The 17,243-nt window shown below is 35.0% G+C and overlaps 1 protein-coding gene and 1 long non-coding RNA gene across 4 annotated transcripts in view; one reads left to right on the forward strand and one right to left on the reverse strand.

Annotated features, from left to right (window-relative positions):
- Positions 1-17,243, forward strand: part of LOC143303342 (uncharacterized) — a 341,675-nt gene that overhangs the window by 105,973 nt on the left and 218,459 nt on the right. The window lies entirely within an intron of this gene.
- On the reverse strand, positions 6,623-12,171 carry LOC117161043 (uncharacterized). The gene is made up of 3 exons (XR_004464931.2): positions 12,026-12,171; positions 11,135-11,663; positions 6,623-9,911 (listed from the first exon to the last, which is right to left on the reverse strand). It is a non-coding gene; the product is annotated as an uncharacterized LOC117161043 (long non-coding RNA).

The raw sequence follows: 17,243 nt of genomic DNA on the forward strand, positions 1-17,243 counted from the left end.
CTAAACTGAATGCCAAAGCGTTGACTTTGAACGCTGTTGTACCTACAAGCTGCAACCAAGATTCAAGTTCTCACGAGGAGTCTGGAAAATAGTTAAATTATTTATAATTATTCACAATCTAAATTGCTAGATCTAAATTGCAATATTTACTCCTGTGATAGAAAGAAGAGCAGCTTACTCTGTGCTGAATAAAATTTGCAATTATCAATTGAATTTAATTTAATATAATTCTTACTTTAGATGTGTGAAGATCAAACGATACTCGGATGTCTTGGAAATCTTCCCTCACACGAAATTGTTGAAAATTTTAAACTGACATTAAATGAGTTTTGTGCTTTTAGCTTAATATTTTCGATAATGGAAAATCGATTGATTATACTTTATGCGGGATTCGTAAATTTACGGATTCACTGTGGCGGATTTCATGACTTCATGATCAATTCATGATGCAATTCACAGAATTACTTAGTACGGTTTCTGTAGTGAAAGGGTTAATAGACTGCGGATTTTTATATATTCTTATAATTTTATGAACACAATTAAGGAAATGGAACCTAAATAGAAATTTGTTTCATCTACTAGATATTATATTATAATAAATATTTTTATATACATGCTGTTTCGAATTTGTTGAAGTGGTTACCACTTCTAAGAAAACTCTACATCTGGTCTTTTTAGTTTTCTCAAGCACTGAAGCCATCGACAGCGCGTAGACAAAAGACTGCGACGAAGTCAGGCCATAAACAGTAAATAGCCGACGTTGGCTTCGGGGTTTTCAGTTATTGGGTAACACAGCTAGCGTGTGGATCTGGATCAGCTCAAATTGTATTCTTACTTACTACACTTCTATTTAAATATATTTTCTGCCTTACAATTTATCCACGTGTTTTCTCTGTTTACACCTCGAATAACCTCAACAGAATTTAACTATAGAGTGAGTAAAACTCAGCGTTAGGCACTGCGTTCGGATCATTGTTACAAAAAGAATCACTATTTCGAATTTATCCGTTGAGGGTGATGAGTTTTAAATGTATGTATTGTGTGCATTTTTGTACCTCCAAATTCCCAATAAATGCATAAAAGTCCGTGATCTGTCTCTTAATTATATAATTAAAAAGAAGTTTTGATTTTGAAAATATCGTAAGCACAAGGTAAAACACAATTAATTTATTCAGAACTAAGCAGCGAAATAAGTCTTGAAAATTGCATGAATGCAAAATCACTGAAAAGTATGAAAATGTGTTACTAAAACAATTAATCTCTAAATTTGCTTCATAAATATGACGCCCCGAATTAAAATAGGAGAACGTTATTTTTCTAAAGTGTATCGTTTACTAAGCTACCTTCTTTAACTATAGAAGCCTCTTATTTTTCTCAGGTCAGGGTTTCACATAAATTGATTCCATGATTGTTGCGCAGTCAGCAAATGTTTTGCTAAGCATTGGAAAAGAAAATCTTACGCATACGTAGATTTTGCGTATACCGTTTAAAAAATCCGAGGGTCGACACACATGATCAAACGCGTGAATCTACTACGACGCTTAAGGTGTATATGAGAAATTTCAAGAAAAAATAGGTAACTGTCACGTCCCGCGCGATCCGTAGCGCGAAAGTAAAATTGGTAATTTCTTTCAAATCAAGGTAATTTAAAACGTTTATTTGAAACCGTGTTTACAGTATTTGAAGTGAAATGCAGTTAAAGCCGCTAAAAGCTTTATCTTGCGAAAACTTATCTAACTATGTTTTTATATTTACCTAATTATGTTTTTATAACGATATTAAGACAATTTAAATTGTAAACAAAGTCGGCAGTTGAACAAACGTTGGAGGTCTTCCCAAACATTTTCAAAGGAAAGACCCCGACGTTTTTTCATCTCCGACAGATATAAATAAATGTAGCGACTCAGAGAAGTCAGAATACAATAATTACCGTTCGTCATCCGAATAATTACCATTGTCTATCGAAGAATCATCATTTTGTCAACCGAAGAATTATCATTTTGTCAACCGAAGAGTTTTATATCCGTCAGTCTGTCAGTCAATTGTCAATATCGAAATCGAGTAAGATTTGAATAAATCATTACATATTGTTAATTTACTTTAATCCTCTCCCGTGCCAGTATTCCTGCAGATAGCAGGTTAAAAGTGGAGTTTATTGCCAGTTGCATTAAACGTCAGTTAACGCTACCGTCTCGTCGGCAACTAAATAGAACGTAACAGTAACAAAGTTTTTAATCTGAAGAAACCGTGTTTATAATTAAATTTTTACATTTTTCTTTAAGCTAATTTTTGACAAAGATGTATCAAGATAGTGGCATACCTTATAAAATTTTGTATCAAAATAATTATGAAGCGAGTTATTTTTGTAACATGTTAGTGATTCAAACACTAGTTTTCTTTTTATATAAAGAAATCAGTTGCTCTTTTATACACAGAAATTACTTCCTTTTTTCAAATTCGAAAATGTTTCATTGTTTGAATAGAAAATTACTAATTTGTAATTTTTATTACAAAACAACCCATAAAAGATAAAACTCCACTAATTAGTGCCATTATACCAAAAAAATTCAAATAACTCGCATATTTTTTTCCAAAATTCCTCACTACCTCAAAGCGCCCGATAATTGATGAATATAATTTAAATACTTGTGGAGAGTTACCCCTATTAATTACCGAACGAATATACAGTGTATTGGGAATTTTTTTCTACATATTGATTGCACAATTACTTCTCGGGTTGGCTTTCAGCTTAGTGATTAATCATAAGACACGCAGTGAGCCGGCTGCGAATTAACCGTGTGGTTAATACCCGCCTCAATAATTAAATATCAAGCTTTATGCTGACGAACGTGGTTGAACGGTCGAGTAAAATCGAACTGTTCGACTTGAGAGATACTTCCAGCCAATAATTGGAATGAATTAATGACTCGTGAATCATATTTCCCATCGGATGCAAAATATTTTTTACAATCTTCGTTTAATCAAAGTACAAAGCTTTATGGGATACTAGAATCTTATAATTACAAAGCGTAATGTATCGACCGAAATGCATATATGTTCGAAAGGAAAGACAATTTTTTAATGTTATTGGTTCGTTTCTAAAATTGATTCGCGTTGTTCCAATTATTTATTTTTATCGTACGATTTGTATTCTTTGCGATATTCTTTGAGATCCAACGTGTACATTCAGCAAGCGTTCGTATATCTTCCTTCGTGAGAGGTTCTTAATGAGTATGCCACCAATTGATGATCCTTAATTTACTTTCGAGATACTGACTCGTGCAACGTCGCGGAACTTTCGCTGCATAATTAATAAACTCTGCTGCATTTTAATTGTCGATCAATTAATCACGTGCTCCGGGTTTGGTGTAGTGCTTTCGGTGTTTTACATTTTAGGAATAGATCGACGAATGTTTATTGTTAATTTATATTTTTTGTCGCACATATTGTTTTGATATTCATAGTGTTAGAGAATGTCGGACTTGAGAAGTTTCGAGGTTATATTTAATCGAACGTTACTGTTATTAGAGACAATTGATGGTAGCCGAGGGCCGCCAGATCTTCGTTTTCCTCGCCATTCCCGTGTTTGTAGCCATACGACTTGTGCGAGACATATCGTAGTTAGTATTTGTAAGGAATGTAGCTAATAATATCATGTACAATTCAACTCTACGATTTTCTTATTTTTACGTAATATTTTTTTCTACGCAACACATACTATTTTTATAGTTTTATATATCACAATCACAATATATGTAATAATATGAAAAAATAATACATGTATAGTGAATGATCTTATAATTGACAGTAAATTATAACTATAAGGAGTAGATTGATAGAGGGTAGAATATAACGAAGAACAAAGAGAGACCTGTAATTAAATCTATGCCTTCCTTGATTATTCTGAATGAAGTATTTAGTCTAATACCAAGTATTATCCAACAAAGTCCAACAAAGTACATATTGTAAACCAGACTTCGTAATATATAAACTAACAACCATAACTTCAGTAAAATAAAAGATCCCCAAAACATCACTAGCAATGGTGGAGAAAAAGAAAGAAATGTCTCTTGCGGTTGGAGAAAAAATTGCTCGGAGAAAAAAATCTTCGAAAGAGAACATTGTCGGCGAAGAAACGGGAAGGTTCCACTTGACTACCTTCCCAGGAGAAGTCTTTTGAGAAACCGAAGAGACCATCGCTCGTCTTCACGGTCTTCGTCGTTTTTTGCGCCGGCTTAATTCTCATCCTTCGGTGTTGCCTCGAAAGCGAAGCACGGATAATTTTAGCGAGTCACCGCGTGATGATACTCGTCCGTGTTTCTCACGTACTGCCTCCGATGATAGCACCACGTGGTGGTCATTAAAGCCTTGCGAAAGACGCGGAACGCGAGGACAGCCTCTTCTGAAAAGAGAAATATAATCCTGCTGCTGTTGCTTGTTTAAACTAACGAGACATAATCACTTTCCTGTGATTCGTGGGAAAATTTAGTCCCGGTAAGAAGGAGGGAGGAAAGGAGAAAAAGAGAGAGAGAGAGAGGGCTAACTGTTAAACTATGGTTATAGTAGATGCGTATTCGGACAAAAATAAATGGAAAGATAGTGGAAATGGGTGTCGATAAGGATATCAATAAGATATCAACTGAATACTGCTTGTTTACACAAAAGAGTAAATATTTTTTATTCCATTTCAATTAGTTAATAAATATTCTATGCATTATAAGGATATATGTATATTAATAGCGACGCGTCGTCTTCGTTATAATGACAGATAATTCGCTGCTATTTGCCGTAATTGATGACTGGGCCTTTGGCTTGGTAAGGACTTCGACAGGATGCTCGAGCGAATGTTTGGGAAGTCGATAACCAGCGATTCAAATTCGGTTCGAAGCCGAGCTATGAAATATAGATGATATCGACTGTTTAGACTATTTAGACTATACATGAGGTAATTTATTGATGACAAATGACCCGACGCCGCATTGTCAAAGACTAAAGACTTTGTCTAAACTGTAAAAGTTCACAGAATGGGAAAGGTAGTGATGTCATTTGGTAAGGGGACTATGCAGACTCGAAAACTACAAGTTTGCATCAATTCGGATCATAACCATTGTAATCCTTGAGACATCAGCTTTCGATCGACGTATCACACTCGCTCCTATTCATTGTCTGAAAAGAAGAATTACTGCGAATATTATGTCTTAATAAAATTACAAGTTTGTAAAATTGACGACTGATGGGAGAATAAATTTTGGAGATTTTTCACTTTCGAATGGAACTTGCAAATGATAAATATTATTCCGAAAGATTCTTGTTTTTTCATATTAGGAACTATAAGTATTACGTAATAACTTAAATAAAAAATAAACTTAATTCGCGCGTGGACGTCGTACCAATTTCGTCACGCATTCAACGATAAATACAGATGCATGAACGAGACTTGCTCCGGGATGTTCCACAAGTGCTTCAAACTTGCAGATTCATCGCAATAATCATTACCAGTGGCAATGCATCACGTCGAACAGAACATCACATTTCTCGAAGAAACGCCCGCATCAAACTAATCCTAAATTGTTTTTGTACATTGCATCTCAAGATTTGATAATATTATTTACACAAGTTTCGTTGTATCAGTACACTTTTTGTAATTTCAAAATATCATTACATAGTCAATCTGAAAATTCTTCATAAAGATTCTCCATAATTTTTCTTCTACAGAATCATAAAATTACGTATTTCAATTAAATTAACCTATCAAGTAGCCAATTAATGCAGCGACAGTACGTCATCTGAATTATTCTTTCTTCAAACGCGCATATTTGTTGAGACGTTTGGATGTAAATTATGATTTATTGATCTACTATAACTGCATCAAGCATACAGGTCAGGGTTTGCAATTAATAGTAAGAATCATGCTACCATGCATACTTATGACATATGAATTTACCATGTATATATATATATATATATATAGGTATTCCATGTTGAAGAAAAATTGACTTTGCATTTGTTGATAAAAGTAGAGGCAAATAATAATAGTAGGTGATACATACAAGCAATAATAATAAAAGGATACAGATAAATAATAAATTTCGCCAGTAAGAAAACAACGTGAGAAGGTAAAACGAAGAATTTCAATGAAAATGGAGAACAGCAAACGTGTAACATCAGAGATATCAAAAAGGAAAGATGAAATTCACCCAAGCGAAATACCATAGAATTCCAAGGTGTTCTTCAACTACGATTCCTCTTCAGGAATTTCCAGGATATGGATTGAGGTGGAGCTATTATACAAAGTTATATATGAAGATTACAAGAGAGTACACGATAATTCAAATTTCCTATTTCTCACAACGAAATAATTTATTAATTTATTACGTTGTCAATCTTATCAAAATTGTTTTCTATTTTATTTTGTGCCTAAATATGTGTTTTTCCATATTCTTCAAAGTTTTAAAAATATTCCTCGTTATCATATTAGAATAACGCCGATAAATATGAAAATATTGCTTGTCTTAACAATTATGTCTTCGGTTTTCACAAAACTTACTATTACTTATCAATTATTTAGAAGAGTTGTAACATCTTTGAACCTAACAGGTTGTTTTCCTTTTCAATTAAGCCATGTTAAAACCTTCCTATTTTAATCATAAAGTAACATTAAATTCTGAGAATCAGTAGAAATGTACTTACTTATCATATTCTACTTCTGTGATTCTCACGTGCTGATACTTTTTCTTATAATTTTTATTGCGTGCCTTAAGCTAATGAAGCTTTGCAAATTTCAACATTATTATCTGGAAACTCATAATCATTTCCATATACACATCCAGCAGAGGATTCTATACACGAAGAAACGAGTGTCAAGCCTATCCACTGACGGAGACGAGGGAAAAAAATGGCGTTTCGTCAAGGACACGAGTCTGTCCCTCGGGAAGGGTAAATTACTGCCGTGGGCGAGGACCTCTCATAAAGCACTGCGCAAATTAAGTAGCCAAGGAAAAGGGGGAATAGCGTCATTATACATATATACATATATAGGAAGCGAAAGGAAATGCAGCGAGAGCCACGTTGAGGGCCACTCGTAATTTTTATGGAAATTATTATCACCGGTAGGAGGTAGGCTAGAAGTATCGTAAATTACGCCGGGTCGCGAGCTTTGCCTCGTCTAATTATTATTTGGCAATTAAACTTTACTCTTTACTGCGTGTGCACGCCTCCATGGATTCTCCTTCTCTCTCTCGCTCTTGAGTTCTGCCGTTCGAACTTAAGCATCCGGTATCGTAAAAGGCCAAAGAAAGATGGTTGTTATGAACGTTCGAAGACAGTGAACGTCCTGCTTCTTGTCGAAGGATATCGGTGATCAGCCTTTATGGCGTCTCTGTATCGTTGAGATTTAATATGGTGTTTCGTAAAAATTGAATGGTTAAACGAATCGCCGTGTATTCTATTACACGATGGGCAATGTTGAAGTTGAAAAACAGTGTGTGTCCAAAAGCTGTTTTCGACAGACGGATGTACAATTTATGTTTTCTGTTCATTGGGCAACGTAACTACAAATATATGACTTGGAGTTCTAAATTTTCATTTATGGGATAAGTTTTAACTGCAAAGGATAATATAGTTACCTATGTTAAAGGAAGGCTAGAGAATGAATATAATTTTATTAGTGGAAGAAACTTTTATACTTTTATTTGGAATTTTGATTAGAATGAAATTAACTGATGTCGGTAACACTTGACTCGATTGACTTATATTTATTAACCTTCTGTCTTAATCAACCGAGTTAACTTGACCTGATTCCCATTTTTTCGTATTTCTATGTACTCTCCGAAATATCAATGCAATAATTTCCTACATAATAAAAATAACATCAAGATATTTTGTATGTTTCTTTATCCATATTTGCAAAATGGGAATAAAATAGAAACTAAACGGGTTGTGTATTCCGTGTTTCAAAATCTACCACACTGCGTAATTATTACAAAAGGTACTTGTAAAATATGACATTTTTACATTTTTTATCGTGCATGAAAGTATTTTAGAACATAAAAGAATTATACATTTTGTCGACCGGAAGTCATAATTTTATTAGTTAAGGGGTTAAAGAAAATTTTCAGGGACGAAAGGCAGAGGCTTCACATATAGTCTCGATTCTACTGAAGCAACATCGAACAAGTATCTTATTGCTGATCCTGTTTTTTGAAAAAATCACCGTTAGTTGTCGAATGTTGCTTCAGTATAAAGCAAAATGTCTCTATAGATTGCTATTTTTTGAAAATGTTTCGAACTTGAAAATACGGAAATTAAAGGAGACAAAAGGTTGTCTGATGTTGTTTCGACGAAGACGAGACTTATGATTGAAAACATTTTCAATCTAACTTAAGCTTGTTCGTGAAATATATCCCAATAATTTTGATATTCTTGAATATTAACATTTCATTTGCCATTCATTTCAACGAAGCATCAATCATTCGTCCATATATGTACATGAAGTAAAACGGTGCAAAGACAAAAACCATCAACTTGGGAATTTTCAAGGCAGATTCAATCAACGAGGAACAAGATAGTCCATAAATCCAAAAGAACAGATTCGAATTACCGTATAATCATTCCCGAGGCTCAAATTAATACGTGCTGGCGACTAACGGAGTTTTCGCTCGAAATACTGAAAGTTCCGATAGCGCAGGCAAACGTTTAATTATTTTCCGCCGTGGTATCATAATTACCCCTTCCATTGGTCGCTGTCTTCACGACTCTCCCAATGGAATTTTCTCCAGCTACGGTGGACGTCGCGAACAAGAAATAATATCTAAATTAACGCACGACAGGGTTCGCGTAGAATTATCCGATTAACGTCAGCGTGGCTAGCTGAATAGTATCGACCGAATGCTATAGAGGGTGGTCCGTAATTCATGATAAAAGTGGGGTCAGGAAAGCTCACTAGTTCAAAGTAAGACGAAAATCAAGAATACCAAAATAGCGTCAAGACTTCGTTTTTGTGGAAATCGAGTTTGAAAATTTGTGAGGTACACGTGAACTTGATCAGTTCTCGGTTTGACAGGAACGGACGAAATGAAAAGAAATTATTCTATGTGTCAAAATAAGATGAAGATAAAACATAAAATTCTGTTATTTAATACACCGTTTTGAAGAAAGTGGGATTTGAACACCTGCGTTAGTCAAGAATTAGTCCGGTATGTAGGTACTAGGCAAATTCTCTGAAATTGATTTTTTCGAAAATGAGGTTTTAGGTGAGAAGGTTTTGTTTTACATTTTCCACTCATTTTCACATGTATAATAACATCCTATCGATTATCTATTCCTATCTAACTGAGAATTAAGCAAATTTACGTATACTTTGCACAGTAATATTGTTATTCTTGATTTTCGTCTTATTTTGACCCATAGAACCTCCCTGATCCCATGTGAATCATCAATTACGGATCACCCTATATATTTTACAAGCGTTCGCGTTCCGCCATGTTGCTCGACGTTATTAAGCAATCCATGTTCCTTCGTGTATTTACGTTTCCTTTTTTTCCATTACGTTTCTTTTCCTTCGACAAAATAAATTCGAAGATTACACGGGACCGCGCACCGCTTAATAGATGTTGCATATAATTATCCAATTAGCATCTGTGTTCTCGACGGCGTAACACCGGCAAATTGTCGTTTAACACGGAGAGGAAGGTAGGACCGTGACGACGAGGAACCGAACATCGTTGTAAGTCGGTAGTGTTTTCACGTATCACGGCCTTGAAGATGCCATAGTCTCATAGCCATAGTGTCGGGCTTATCTTTGATAAACTGTCCCATGTTCTGCTTTCGCGATGTTGCTTCTATATTAGCTGAGTATAGAGCAATTGCTGATGCATTATCGTTGCAGGTTAAAACCTTCTAGATTTCGTGTTCTGAAAAGAATGTGCTGATTTTTAGATACGTAGTTGCATTGCAGGTATTGTGATAATTAATCTGTAGGAAGAGTGGTAAAGAACTGTAAAGATAATGGAGCGTGAAAAATTCTTTTGTTGAGAGGAGTCCGACACTTTATTGTGATGCGTAAATGGCAAAAGATTGTTCAGTATGAAACAAAATTCTTTTTCAAATATGTTTATTATTGAATAAGGATTTTCAAACATTAGATGAATGGAAAAGATATATATAATAGCCTGTGGAAGGTTTTAGGATTTTTCTTAAAAATGTAGTTATAGGTGCAAAAAAGCAACATCGTAGAGTTACGTTTTTATAGAAATTTCAAAAATTCTCTGGTGTTTATTGTAAACCTACTTGTTTTGTCAATTTAAGTGGTGAAAAGAAGTGATTATCAATGGAACTTGCTTTCTTACTTTACGAACCAAATTTTACACACAAAATTAAGCCCATGCCCGTGCCTGTGTGAGACACGACCATAGTCAACTGAACATTTTTCGTACTAAAAACGCAATCACGTTTTTATATTTGATATAATCGTTTGTTTTATTTGCACAAAAGGCGTAGATGTATCATAAGTGAAGCGATGCTATTCTTATATTTCTAAAGTCACACATACTCCCTCCAATGGTAATTGCGGAAATATCTATCATGAAAGTGGCTACGTTAATCAAATGCTACTATAAGAACGAAAACTGATAAAAATAAAGGAATTGTACATTTTTATATATGATACTAACAATGCTATATATAGAATATAAATAATACTGATATACTAGATATTTACGCATTCAAGAAAATATTCTCCCAACAATGTTTATAAAAACGTTTGCTTTCATTCAGATCCTAGTTTGTGTTTTGTACTTTGTTATATTAATAATATAAGAAATGACATTAAAGTTACAAGATAATATATTATATAGCCAAAAAACAATGCAAAGCTAAAACCAAAATCGTGCATTTCTGACCGGTAAGACCAAAGAAAACTCCAAGTTAAGGGGTTAAGCTCTTCGACGCCCAATCTTTCCTAAAGAAGAAAAAGGAAAATTCGTTTCAAGCAAGCGTTACGCTTTCAACGAGAGAAAAAGGACGACGCAGAAAGGAGTAACACGACGCGACGACGTTCCTAATCTCTTTGAAAAACATCTCCTTAAGCCGCGAAGCACGTGTCGGCGCGAACGACGTCAGACAGGCGTGTACTCACCGTTCGATTCTCGTTCAGCTCTCTTTTCTACCATTGCCATTAACCAGCCTGCGCATTCGGTTTACCTCGTCAGGTAATAATGACACTGGTAAACGTAGGAACGCGTGTGCTGAGGAGCGGTGCGCGCGTGACCGGACTGAGCAAATTTGCTTTGGCCGCTTTCGTGCCCGAAGGATTCATCGAGCGTCCAATGTAAATTAACGAGAGCCAGGCCTCGAGGGAACAACCTGGAAATCCCGAGAAAAATCCGGCTCGTGCTGTCCCGAATCAACGTCAACAGAATTATCGCTTTTTAAAAGCAATTAGTGGCCGACGTTGCGTCAGATTGACAGTTAAAGATGGACTTTTTTGCATTGGACGATTGATACTTCTTCTCGGGTGTCCTTTTTTTAAATGTATGTTGTATATATATGTAAGTAGGATTTATGTAAGATTTTTACATTCTTGATTTAGGGACAGATTCACTGTATCGATGACTAAAAGTGCGTTTTTGGAGACATTTTTTAGAAACGTTGAATATTGTAAAGTCCTAGAAAGATATAAAGATGAATTGAGGACAGTGGACGCGGTTTTTGACAAGGTAGGTAGGAAATTTCTGTGTGACGCAAGGGAAAGCACTGAGAAGGGGAAGATATTAAAAAATATTCGATATATTGGATTCCAAAAATTATCAATTAAAAATCTCGTGTATCTTCTTAATAATTATTTGAAACTAAATCATTAGAAGAAGACATTAAAATATATAATATATATACTTCTTAATATGTATAATATTATATTATACTTTCGCAATTAGCACGGTAGATTGATAAAACTTTCACTTGAAATGCAATTGGAAACAATAAAAACAACGTTAAATTACAAAACTTGTTTTGCAAATGAAGTATTTACCCCGCGCTCGCTTGCGTTAACGTCGATCGATCAAAACTGAGAAAAAATACATTGCGCAGCGTATTAAAAATGGTGTTTGCGTGGTTCTGAGTCAGCGTAAAAGCCGCGTGTCGGCTGATCGTCCGCGTTGTCCCGTATTAGCGCAATCTTTGACGAGGTTCGCGTCGACTCACCGATATATCTGCGTGCCTTATCTCGATTCCTCGACAGGCTCGCGTGTTACGCACGTTTACGACGAAGATCGAGAGCTAGGAGAAATAAAACGAGCTTTCTTATCGTTGTACCGTGTCCGCAACGCCGGCTTTATTAGCGCGACGATAACCCGCGGGGCCTGTTGTCATTTAATGGCTTAACGAGCCTGGATTTGCACCGATATACTCGAATGACTGTTCGTTCCTTTGTAAGTACACTAAACGCTTCGAACGAACAAATTTCATTTTCCTCTACAGAATTTTAGATTATCGTGGTAACTGTGAAATATTATAACGAATCGATGGTGAAATTACCCGTAGAATTATTGTTAAAGTTTGGAGATTAGATTTGAGTTTAGATTTTGAATTGTTTAGAGAGAAAATTTTTTTAGCTTAGAATTAACAAATTTAGGTTGGCACTTTTGATACATTTCGACGCGACGATTATTACGAAATATCACCCAGTTTCTAAAAAATTCCCTCAGTTACATTTGATATTTCTTTCTTCCATTCCTTGTTACGCGATATTTGGTACTTCCACGAGAGAAATATTTATTATTTAATTTTTGACATAATTGCATTTAAAATATGTTGTTATTTATGTAAAAATGAGAAAAATTCCATAATCTTCCATAATATTCCATAATCTTTCAGTAAGGGATATCGATGGCTTACTGCACAAACATTGTATGCCCACATTTTGAGAAAATTAACTTTTTATATAGGACACGTAATTTCTAACTGTTACTTTAGGTCGTGTTTACAAATCAAATTTATATCTACTTGATAAATGTCATCAAAAACATATTTTTGTTTACCATATTTAGTATATATCGAAATATCTTCAAGAACCATCAATGACATTTGTAATTTTATGTTGATAAAAAGAATCAATGCACGATTCGCAATCACTTTTATAATAGCATCGATAAAGATAAGTACAATGCAAAAAGTATTTATTTAATTGTTAAGTACTATTGAACCTTTACAACTGTTTATCTCGAAAACGCTAAAAGTGGACATAAAATATTTGTGTATATAAATGTTAAAAAGAAATATGGAAAAGATCATCTAATCGTGATCATTTGAATGGAAAGTTGACTCCACATAAATCGTATGTATAAAATCAAGGAACTCGAACATCCTGTATTCCAAGTTATGAGACAGAAATTCGCTGCAACACGCAATAAACAGCTGTTTGCTTGAATCTGAAGCGCGCATGCGAGTCGTCTTGAAAAGTAATTCGCGGCACGTTTGGCCACGTGCCCGTGAACGTGAATAACGTGATCGTTCGATACACAGAGAATGTTTGGCTGCGGGATTCTATTCGTGGAAATTTATAATTTATAATGCATGGTTAGGCTTCCCTCTTTCTCTCCCTGTTCCCGTCTTTCTTCTAGTCGGAGGCCGATAAAACACGAGTCTCTGTGAAAGGAAATCACCCGCCATTCGTCTTTGTAGTCGACAGAAATCCGTCGAGCGTCTCGTGATCCGCGTCCAAGTTCCACGGTCTGGACCACGACCTCTTGCGACAGGCTTCACAGGGGAGATCGAGGCAATTAAATCGATAACGATTAACGACTAACGACTGTAGCTGTTCTCGTTCCGTCTGCGTTTCTGCGTTATCGATACTGCTCGCTTTCGATGGCACATGACACCCTCCGCGGACTTTGAACACCACGGAGCCTGCGGAGAGTCTTCATCAATCGCGTTTTTCTTCCATGCCGCTTCCCCTCAATTTCTTGGAGAACTTTGCCGCGTCGGTAGTGTCAATGATTGCCTGAGTAATGCTCGGGGAAATTCTCTGCTAGTCTCAACAAACTTTGACAAAGATACTTGGCGTTGAATAAATTATAGTCTTTTTGATCTATTGAAAAATGCCGGGGAATATTGGTAAATTTCCAGAGCAAAATAGATAATGATTCTTAGAATGGTTTGTAAATTGATTGGTACTGATGTTGAAAATCTTTGGGTATTGGTTTAAGTTTACCCATCCATTTCAGAATGTATTATGACCATGCTTTTTTAGGTGTGTTGGTAGATATTGAGGATCGGTGGTAAATTTCCAGAGTAAAATAGGAGATGATTCTCGAATTCGCCAATTGATTATTTGATAAAGTGGATGAAGGAAATAATTCATTTATTAGCTATGTGTGGATTTTGAAATAGGTTTATTATTAGATAACATAGTTGTGATTATTACTGATTTTAGTGGTAAATGTAAAATGTATCGAATCGTAATCGACGATTCAATATGAATTTTCTGTACGATATTTATCGAAATATTACAAATAAGTTCGGTCGATATACCGGACAAATCTTTCCGACAAAATATTAATGTTGATATCCACATCTATATCGTCTTGAATGAAAAGAAACTCTTTCAAAATTAGTTCCTCACTACGTCCCGCGTTAGTTACGTAACGATCGTACGTTACTTAACGTAAATAGTAATCTCAAGAAAGAAATTATGCAAAACATACTGTCATTTAACGGTAAAATCATCGAGCTCATAATACGCAATAATTACGTATCACCACAAGAACAACATCGATATTTCTTATTTGAATGAATAAGACAATCCACAGTGCGCATTACCATTTTTAATTTTTGCTCGTATTTTTGTTTAGCCGCTTATATCTAACTACTTTTATTTTCATTTTTCGCTCTGCGCAAAATTCTTATCTCCACTCTGTGACATAATACGAATCCTTCGTTTATTCAAAAATAAATAGAGAATACAGATAAGTTTAGGTACGCTAATTTTAACTAAATACAAAATATTTTCCCCTTTCCCCAAAATATTTAGTACGTTGCTTTTTATCGATTATTTTCCACATAGAAAAAGTAAAAACTGTTCTTAATGGATATACAAAGTCGCAAACGAATTTCAAGAGTCACATTTCTTTAATTCAAATATATTGTTAGCTGTATTTAAATAATACATACATGTATTATTTTAAATTCCTCTTTTAAAATTCCTCTTATTAAATATTTATAGATTTTTAATTCTTTGTTACTAACACTTTAAAACAGTGAACGAATGAAACTCAGAGTTCAAAAACATGGTCAGGGACGTTCGTATGTAAGATCTGTAACGCGGTTCGGGCGTAAAACGATATTCGAAGAAACGTCGTAAAATTTCTGATATTGGTTTGAAACTTGTGACTCGATCAAAATATTTGCGAAAATTTGTGAGTCGAAGTAGACATCTGGTTTGCTTGTTGCGATAACAGGGAGTCAATGATCCCGATTGGTCGGCGAGCCAGACAGTTCGAACTGGTTATCGTTTCTGGAGCACCGTTATCGTCGGTCGCCAGTTCTTTGACGGATGTCAAGCGCCTCGTTACCTGCCATTTCGTTTCTTCGTTCCGACACGGACGTAAATGAGCATCGTCTAGACGAGAGACCGCATAAAAACCGCGGGTAATTGCCTGGAAAATAATTTCTAGAATACGAGCGAGCGCGACACAGAAATTTCCATCGATTCCGCGCTGCAGAAAAAAAGCTCTATCGATTATTATTAACTCGGAACACGGACGAGTCAAGCAATTCGTTATTTCTTACGTTGGAGAAAGGAACTTGATCCACCCTGTTTTTCCGTTTAAGGGATAGCTCTACAAATTCTTTAGTTTAACTTTTTATTTTAAATTCTCTATTTTAAGTTTTGCGTTGTATCTATTATCTATGAAATTTTGTAATCTTACTACGTTCATTGAAAATCTGTCGATACAAGCTTGATGTCGTAACAAAGAAATGAACCAGAGTAGAGTTTAGAAAATCGATTATCTTCTGCTAAATATTATTTTTTTCTTCGAAGAATTCCAACAAAATTACATTCGATAGAAATATAACATATATTGAAACTTGCGCTGAAACGTTTCCATGTGCGAAATGCAATACGTAATTCGCATGATATAACAAAGAGGTTATTTATCGATTCTACAAATGATTATACATGACTAGGACATAGCAGACGTCGAAATTGTTACATCAGATTGTTTTACCATGAAATCGCACGCAATCTTTGAAGAACTTAAATGTTACGTCTACAAAGCATTTAACTACAATATAACGTACCAGTACTGAGACTAATTATTGTTATCCAACGGTGATCATTTTCAAGGAATGCATTAACATATTGAAATGCATGAACATATTCAAATAGAGTAATCATTAGAGTTTTCTTAAAATTCTTTCATTCTTTTAAATTATTGTATTATAGACATGCAAGCTCATTACTGCTTACATATATTCAACTCGCCATCCCTCAAAGAAATCACAATCTTTATCAATACGATTCTATTGCTTGATCATCTAATCAAGAAGCCTTAATAATATCGTCAGTAATTATAGCCTATTGGTCATCTTTCTCGAAGCAATCGACACTCTGCAGTTCCAATAAGCTATTATGAGTCACGAGTGATTTTAAAACTTTCGTTGTATAATTACTTACTTGAAATATCAAGATACGAATATTTTTCTGTCATCCGCGTGAAAATTTTGAGGAAGAACTAAAATAAAAATTATTACAAATATGAAATTCAGATACGATAGATGGCTTTCTAGACTGCGAATTTTTTATCCTTAAATAATAAGATACGATATCTTATTATTTAAATATAAAAAGATCTACGATTCCTGATAAGTTGTAACAAAGAATTACTGGGAATATAATGAACATAAAAAAGACCAAGTTATTAAAATTCATTAGTCAATCGTAAAGATATTCAAACTTCTCCGGGAAGTTCTGAGCTCAGACCATCCAGAACCATTATTTGCGCATCATTTACGCATTATCTACACATCGATCGATGACGAATACGAAAACGAGTCAACGAAAACCAGTATACTAATTTACTTGCTATTCACAGCGTGTCTCGAACCGGCTTGTTACTCGTATTTTCGTTGGTCGAGTTAATACACGGCTCGTTATTGACGGCATTCTTCGTCGCTTCGTAAAACGTAGCAATTGAAAGACGGCCTTGGCGTATGGAGACCGATCGGTCGGCGTGACGTGCCAGTCA

This window comes from Bombus vancouverensis, chromosome 11, assembly GCF_051014615.1.
Source record: "Bombus vancouverensis nearcticus chromosome 11, iyBomVanc1_principal, whole genome shotgun sequence".
In the NCBI taxonomy this organism is placed as follows: Eukaryota; Metazoa; Arthropoda; class Insecta; order Hymenoptera; family Apidae; genus Bombus; species Bombus vancouverensis.